General features: G+C 31.5%; 1 pseudogene; it reads left to right on the top strand.

Moving 5' to 3' along the window:
- The first annotated feature begins 4,551 nt into the window (after positions 1-4,551).
- LOC137839462 (uncharacterized) lies at positions 4,552-7,187 on the top strand (annotated as a pseudogene).
- The last annotated feature ends 654 nt before the right edge of the window (positions 7,188-7,841 follow it).

Here is a 7,841-nt window from a genome sequence, read left to right as displayed (position 1 = left end):
GACAAAACATATTGCACTAAAAAAAACCATTATTTACAAGTGTGATTATTTACCAAAGTCGCATTTGTAAACCCTAAACCCCTAAACCCTGTCACCTCATTCAGAAGCATATACAAATGCGGCTACTTGAAATAGTTTCAATTATAAACAGTATTTACAAGTGCGACTATATAGCCGCATTTATATCTCTTTGATTTACGAATGCGTGCTTTGTAAATGTAAAATAACTGCACTTGTTTAGCATTTATGCGCTAGTGAAATATTCTATCAATCCTCTAAGTAACTATTGCAACAAAAGAGTACAGTGAGAATGCTAATGACACATATACCACTCACACTCTTCCCATTTTCTTAATTTGAATTATGCAAACTATGAACATGAAATATGCATTCTAACATATAATTTTTACTTACATGAGCATATGATACATAAATCTCAAAGATTGATATACATTGGTATAGCATTATCGAAGCCACCAATTTTTTTTGCGTTCCATGTGATTTCCACAACTTCATTTCTCTTTCAAGCATTGTTGTAGTGTATATATTCAAAATGATATTGCCTAATCACACCTGCTATGAAGATGTTTGTCATTTTATTATTACATTAATCTGAAAGATTAAAATATTCATCATAATTTGATTTTCCAAGTAAACAAAGTAAAACAAATATAACAAAGTCATTGTTTAAATGTATCAACATACAACCACTACTAAACATTAATAAAAGCCAATTTTAGACCAGTTTTACACATATCGACCAATTTCATGGTTTGGCACCAAATCCATAGTGTAGTTAATAAGAATATATTAATTTCAAAATCAAAATTAAAGTCCCGTGACATGAAAATTTAAGCCTAGGCTGCAATGTAGCTAACACTAACCTTCAAAATTATAACCAATGAGAGGAAATTTGATTTTGTTGTCTTTATGAAAGAATGTTCTTGATAATTTAACTAAGATTTCGGTGTTTGCTTCATATATATGTATGAGTATTTTGTTAGAATATTTGATGAAATTAAGTCATGGGTAAAGAGGTACGAATGCTTGATTAGATGGGTAAAAGGTTACCTTATCATAGAAAATTACTATATGAGATCTAAATTGAAATGATAGAGGCACTACAAGAAAAAAAAAGGTTTTAGTGGAGGTTATTTAGCGGAGGTTAACATAACCCTAGGAATTGATTTAATTAATGGAGGTTTTTTCTAAAACCTCAACAAAATAACGAAGGTTTTTTAACCTTAGTTAAATTCCAAAGGTTTATTCTAAAATCCCGGCAAAATGAAGGAGGTTTTTTTAACCTTCATTAATTTCCAAAGGTTTATTTTAAAACCTTCGCAAAATAACTGTGGTTTTTTTAACCTTCATTAATTTTCATAGGTTTATTTCAAAACATTCGCAAAATAACGGAGGTTTTTTAACCTTAGTTAATTTCCAAAGGTTTATTTTAAAACCTCTGCAAAATAGTTGAGGGTTTTTAACCTTTGTTAAGTTTCATTAATTTATTCTAAAATCTCATCAAAATAATGAAGTTTTTTTAATTTTCATTAAGTTTGAAATGTTTATTGTAAAACATCAATAAAATATTTTAAATTTTCTCAAATTTCAATAAATAAATATAATTAAACTTTTTTAAAAAAAATAATTTTAATATATTTGATAACTAAATTCTTAAAGTTTTTGAAAGTGTAAGTTTAAACATATAAATTTTTTAAAAAATATTCTTAATTTTAAATATTTATTTAATTAAAATTAATTAATTTTTTATTTATTTTATATAAATATTTTTAATAAAAAAAGAAAAATTATCTTTTTTTTAACTTTTCCAAAGATTTATTTTCAAACCACAGGAAAATACTCACACTTTTTCAAACTTTTGACTAAAAAACCCATTACTGCTTCTCCTCCTCCACCGTAGAGCTACTTCTCCTCTTCCATCGTAGAACTACTTTTCATCCTCTACCACAGAACTTCTCCTGCTCCACCACGGACCTGCTTCTGTTGCTCCACCACGGACCTGCTTTTGCTGCTTCACCACGGTAATTGGTTTCTTCTTCCTCTTCTCAGTACATATTCTCTCTTTCACGCCCCTATACGCTCCACCACCATTGTTCTCTCCGGTGAACGTAACACCATTATTCTTTGTGTGGCTCGCAATTGTTATCTTATAGATTACCAAAATAATTTTATTTTTCGTAGAATTACAAGAATTTGCATTGCATTCCTCCTTTTTTTTCCGATGTAATCATTTCAACTAACCATTCAAAGGGGTTAACTTTTGGCAGAATCTTGTAGTTTCCTATTCAGTCACATACTGGATACTTCTTTTGTCACATGTAAACCAATTATCACTTCTTTTTTTGTTGTGCCAAATAACAATGGATGTGCATAAGAGGCTAAGATCTATTATATAATTGAACCAACTATTTTTATTTTGATATTTTCTTAATGTATCTGAAAAGTATAGTGATTAATTACTCTATCTTATTCACTCTTGCTGCCACATAAATTAACAAAATCCTTCCTCACTGCTGCAACACATTCTTTGCCCTCTTATTGCTACTTGAAAACCTTATGCCTAGTTTTCTTTCTCTTCAGATTCTAACATCATCATAAAAAGGTTCTCCTTGAAGTAGCTTCTCCAAAGCAAGTTTGATAATCCAATTCTGTTTTTAGTACCAACCTCACCGTCTACTAAATTATTTGTTATAACCCATTTGTTGTGATTTAAACATGTCCTATACATCAGATACCTTCCCTTTAGCATTGCTAACCACCCAGACTAACTCCCCTGCACTACCATATGAAAAACCTACTTTACATAAATTATTTGACATTTATTAGTCTAGCTTTTTCATTGTTACTAAATGCTTTTAATTCTATAATTGTTATATCTTCTAACTAATGTCATTATACCATTATGCCATTGTACCCTAAGTTTGCAAGTTTGCTTGATTAACTCTAATTAATAGAGGAAAAACCTAGCGTACAATGGTCGTCTCAATTTTTTTTATATGTAGTTTAGGTCAATGTTGGAGTCCTCCATCACCAACAGGTCCAAAACAATTGAAGTAAAAGTGTCACTGTCAATTCTTCCATCATCAAACTCAGTACCATAACACCAATTTTTTATTATTTTTCACAAGTTCATATGAGACAACTTTTTTCCTTGTCTTTTTTTAGTTTTAGAGAAATAAGTTTCAAAAGTTGCATGATAAGAAATGACTAAGACATAAAAGAATTATTAAAATGTATGGAGTACATAGTCCAGTAAAAATAATCTCTTATAATTCTAAAATAATTTTAAAGAGAAACATGAAAATAGACTAAAGATGATTCCATTGAGTAAAAACAAATAGCAAGTCTTTTCAAGTGTCTGATTTTGCAGGGAGGAAATCTAAAGGATTAAGGCTAGTAATCCAAATATCAGCCACAGGGAGGCTTTCAGCTCCGCAGCCAAAAACGTGAGTTTAACCTTAATCACTACATTCATCAATATATATATATATATATATATATATATCATTTTATGATCCATACAGACAAGTGCATGTTGCAGTTTTCTATATTTTTCATGATTTTTGGAGCCACTTGTGTCAATTCAACTACCTTGGTTAACACCATTAGGTGTTAACTTCACATATGCTTTGTTTGTACACACTAAATTGTGCTTTTCATCTGTAACATTGCTTACCCTTAATTGCACCTGTGATGTGTGCTTTTCAAATTGAATGTCCACACATGTAATATTCCATGTTAATATTTTTTAGATCAATCTTGATCATGTCTTAATTGAGAGTGTCCAGATTCGAATACTAATTAATAATTAATTGAGTTCAAATAGAAATAAAATAGATTTCTTTTATCACTTTCATATCTTCTTCATACACTTTGTACAACTTCTTTATACGCTTATTTCACTTCTATTCTTTTACGCATTGTAATGCTCTTGTTGACACATGTTTTTTTTTAAAACTTCCATGCTAGGTTTGCTTTATTTTTATCAAACAATTCCATTTAGATATAGATAAGTCTTGGATTAACATGCCTCGAAATACATGTCAGTACATGGATGGATTGAATAAGTTTTTGGACTTTGCATTTGCTAATAAGAGCGCTGAGGGTAAGATAATTTGCCCATGTCCGAAATGCAATCTTAAAAAATGGCAAACTCGAGAAGCAACACATGAACACTTCATTCTTCATCCTTTTCCAAAAGGTTATACATTATGTCTTCTACATGGCGAGACAAGTTTTGTACAAAATACGACTGAAACACCTCCAGTTTTCCAATCAAATGAGCATAAAGTTTCTGGTAATGATCCCATACGTGTCATGGTTAATGACGCATTCAGATTTTTTTTCTATGATGATAACGTGGAGGATGATGAGGATATGCATCCTAGATCAAGCAAAATGATGCCTGATGAAATTGCTGAGTATCTGAAGTTTATGCATGATGGGCAACAAAGTTTGTATGAAGGATGTGGCAAGTATTCTAAACTTTCTTTCTTGCTCAAATTGTACAACATCAAATGTCTATGTAGAATGACTGACAAGGCAATGTCAATGATATTGGAGTTGTTAGAAGATGCCTTTGATTATGCTAAAACTCCATGTTCCTTCTATGAAGCTAAGAAAATCATTAATAAGCTTGGCCTTCATTACACCAAAATTGATGCTTGCCCAAATGATTGCATGTTGTACTATGGAGAAGAAAAGACAAAGAAGTTTGTAAGAAATGTAATGAATCTAGATGGAAAAGAAGAAAGAAGAACAAGACTATTGATGGTACTATGAAAAAGCAAAAGAAAGTTCCTGCTAAAGTTTTAAGATATTTTCCATTGAAGCCACGCCTACAACGAATGTTTATGTCTTCTAAAATAGCTTAGCATATGCAATGGCATGCATCAGGAAGTACAAATGAAGGCATACTAAGGCATCCGAGGGATTCTGAAGCATGGAAGAACTTTGATCTAATGAATCCTCAATTTGCTTCAGATGCTCGAAATGTCAGACTTGGTTTAGCTGTTGATGGATTCAATCCATTTGGTGATTTGAGTACAAGTCATAGTACTTGGCCTATTGTACTCATACCCTACAATCTTCCTCCTTGGATGTGTATAAAGCAAAGTTCATTCATTCTTTCCATGATCATTCCCGGTAAAAGAGCACTAGGAAATGATATTGATGTATATTTAAGGCCATTAATTGAAGAATTAAAATAGCTATGGAACAATGGACTTAAAACTTTTGATTCATATAACAATGAAGTATTTAATATGCATGCAGCTATATTGTGGACCATTAGTGATTTTCCTGGTCTTGGAACCTTATCTGGGTGGAATACACATACTGGGTTGGCTTGCCCTAGGTGTAATTTTGACACTACTCCTAAGAAGATTCGGGGTAAATTTTGTTTCATGAATCATCGACGTTGGTTAAATGCAAGACACAAATTTAGATTAGCCCGCATTCATTTTGATGAAAGTGTGGAAAATAGAAAATCTCCTTTGACAATATCAGGAACATATGTCTTAAGACAAGTTGAGAATGTCAATATCATATTTGGGAAAGAACCGGAAGTTGAGGAACTGGGGAAAAAACAACGCAGAGATCACCAAGCTATTGATGGCCCTCTACAATGGCGAAAAAAAAGTATATTTTTTGAACTTCCTTATTGGGTAAACAATTTATTGCACCATAATCTAGATGTTATGCACATTGAAAAAAATGTATGTGATAATGTGGTGTATACATTATTGAACCAAGGTAAAAAATCAAAAGATAACCTAAAGGCACGATAGGACTTAAAAGATTGGGGTGTTAGACCTGATCTTTGGCCTGATGAAAATAATAAATATCTTCCTACTATATATACATTGACAAAAGAAAATAAGCATACATTTCTGACAACACTAAAAATTATCATTGTTCCAGATGGCTACTCAAGTAACATTAGTAGATGTGTTGATGTCAAACAATGTAAGCTTAGAGGATTGAAAAGTCATGATTCACATGTTTTGATGGAGCAACTTCTACCTTTAGCAATGAGAAAGACATTCCCTAAGGAAGTGTGCTATGTTTTGATTGATTTGAGTTCATTTTTTATAAACTTATGCAGTAAAGTTTTAAAAGTGGATGAACTTAACCAACTGCAAAATAGAGTTGTTCTCACATTATGTCACATGGAGATATTATTTCCTCCTGCATTTTTTACAGTCATGGTTCATTTGATTGTGCATTTGGTGGAAGATGCCAAGTTTGGAGGACCTGTCCAGTATAGATGGATGTATCCCATTGAGAGATATTTAGGAAAATTGAAATCTTATGTGCGTAACAAGGCACAACCAGAAGGCTCAATAGCTGAAGGCTACATGGCTGAAGAGTCTTTAACCTTTTGTTCAAGATATTTAAATGAAATTGAGACTGTATTTAATCGAATAAGGCGTGTTAATGATGAACCAGACACTATGTCATCTAGTGCAAGCACTTTGTTTCCACCTGTTGGAAAACCAATTGGGTCTTTTACTTACTTCTCTTTATCAGCAAAGGAAAAGTTACAAGCACATCGTCATATATTGACTAATTGTGCCAAGTTGACCCTTTCCTTCAGTAAGTACTTTGACTTTATAACTTATTATGATTCATCTGCAATTGAACACTAACCATGTAATACTTATTTATTTAATTTAGAGAATTTAGAGACATTATACAAAGACAATTAAGAAGTCGTACACGGTCATCCTCTGTGATAGATAAGAGAGTTCATAGAGAATTTGCAAAATGGTTTTCTCGTCGTGTATGTATAATTTATATTGTTGAGGTTTGATTATATTGAATATATAGAATTGTTTTGATCATATTTTCCTCTTTTTTAGATAAGAAATGAGTTGAATGGACCTCACTCAGATGATTTAAAGTTCTTAGCTATGGGGCGAATTGATTGTGCAAAACGTTACAATGCTTACAATGTAAATGGCTTCAAGTTCCGTACATTGGAGAGAGATGAAGGACTTAAAACACAAAACAATGGGATATTTGGTACTTTTGGTACAAGGAGTTATGCAAGTAGCATCGACAATCAAATGCAATTTGGGGGTGTGCCTTATTATGGAAAATTGGTAGACATAATTGAGATAAACTATAATGGTCGATTTTCTGTTACTTTGTTCATGGGCTAATACAACTACTTCTAGAGGGATTATGACAGATGATCTTGGATTTACACTAGTAAACTTTACACGTTTGATACACATTGGTGATAATGATGATGATGAACCATACATCCAAGCTAAAGAAGCACAAATGGTTTATTATGTAGTGGATGAATTAGCTAAAGATTGGAGCATTATTGTGCATCTAAAGCCACGAGACTTATATGACATGGGAGAAGATAATGATGTCACTTTTCATGAATGTGAAGCATTTGTACAAAACAATTTTGAAACTTTATTTGTAAATGGAGAAGGAAGTATATCGTTAACAAGGTCCTATTTTTAATTGAACACTTGTATATTATTTTTGTTTAAATTATCATCCTTATTACTTATACATTATTGTTTATACATGCATTATATTATGATTTATTGAATTTCTATTTTTGACTTGTATTAATGTTACTATTTCAAGAATACCTAAAGATGAAGAAAATGTCCATCAAGAAGACTAGAGCAACAGAACATGATACCCTCAATAACACTTTTGACCAACTTGCAGCCCTTAATAACTCAAGTAAGTTCATACACAACTTCCATTTAGTGAGATGTTTGTACTTATATTTTAATTTGACATTCTCTTTAAAAATATATTATTTTTCACATGTATTCATTTAATTA

Source organism: Phaseolus vulgaris, chromosome 3, assembly GCF_051622355.1.
Source record: "Phaseolus vulgaris cultivar YP4 chromosome 3, ASM5162235v1, whole genome shotgun sequence".
Lineage (NCBI taxonomy): Eukaryota > Viridiplantae > Streptophyta > Magnoliopsida > Fabales > Fabaceae > Phaseolus > Phaseolus vulgaris.
This window is presented reverse-complemented; position numbering and strand designations above follow the sequence as displayed.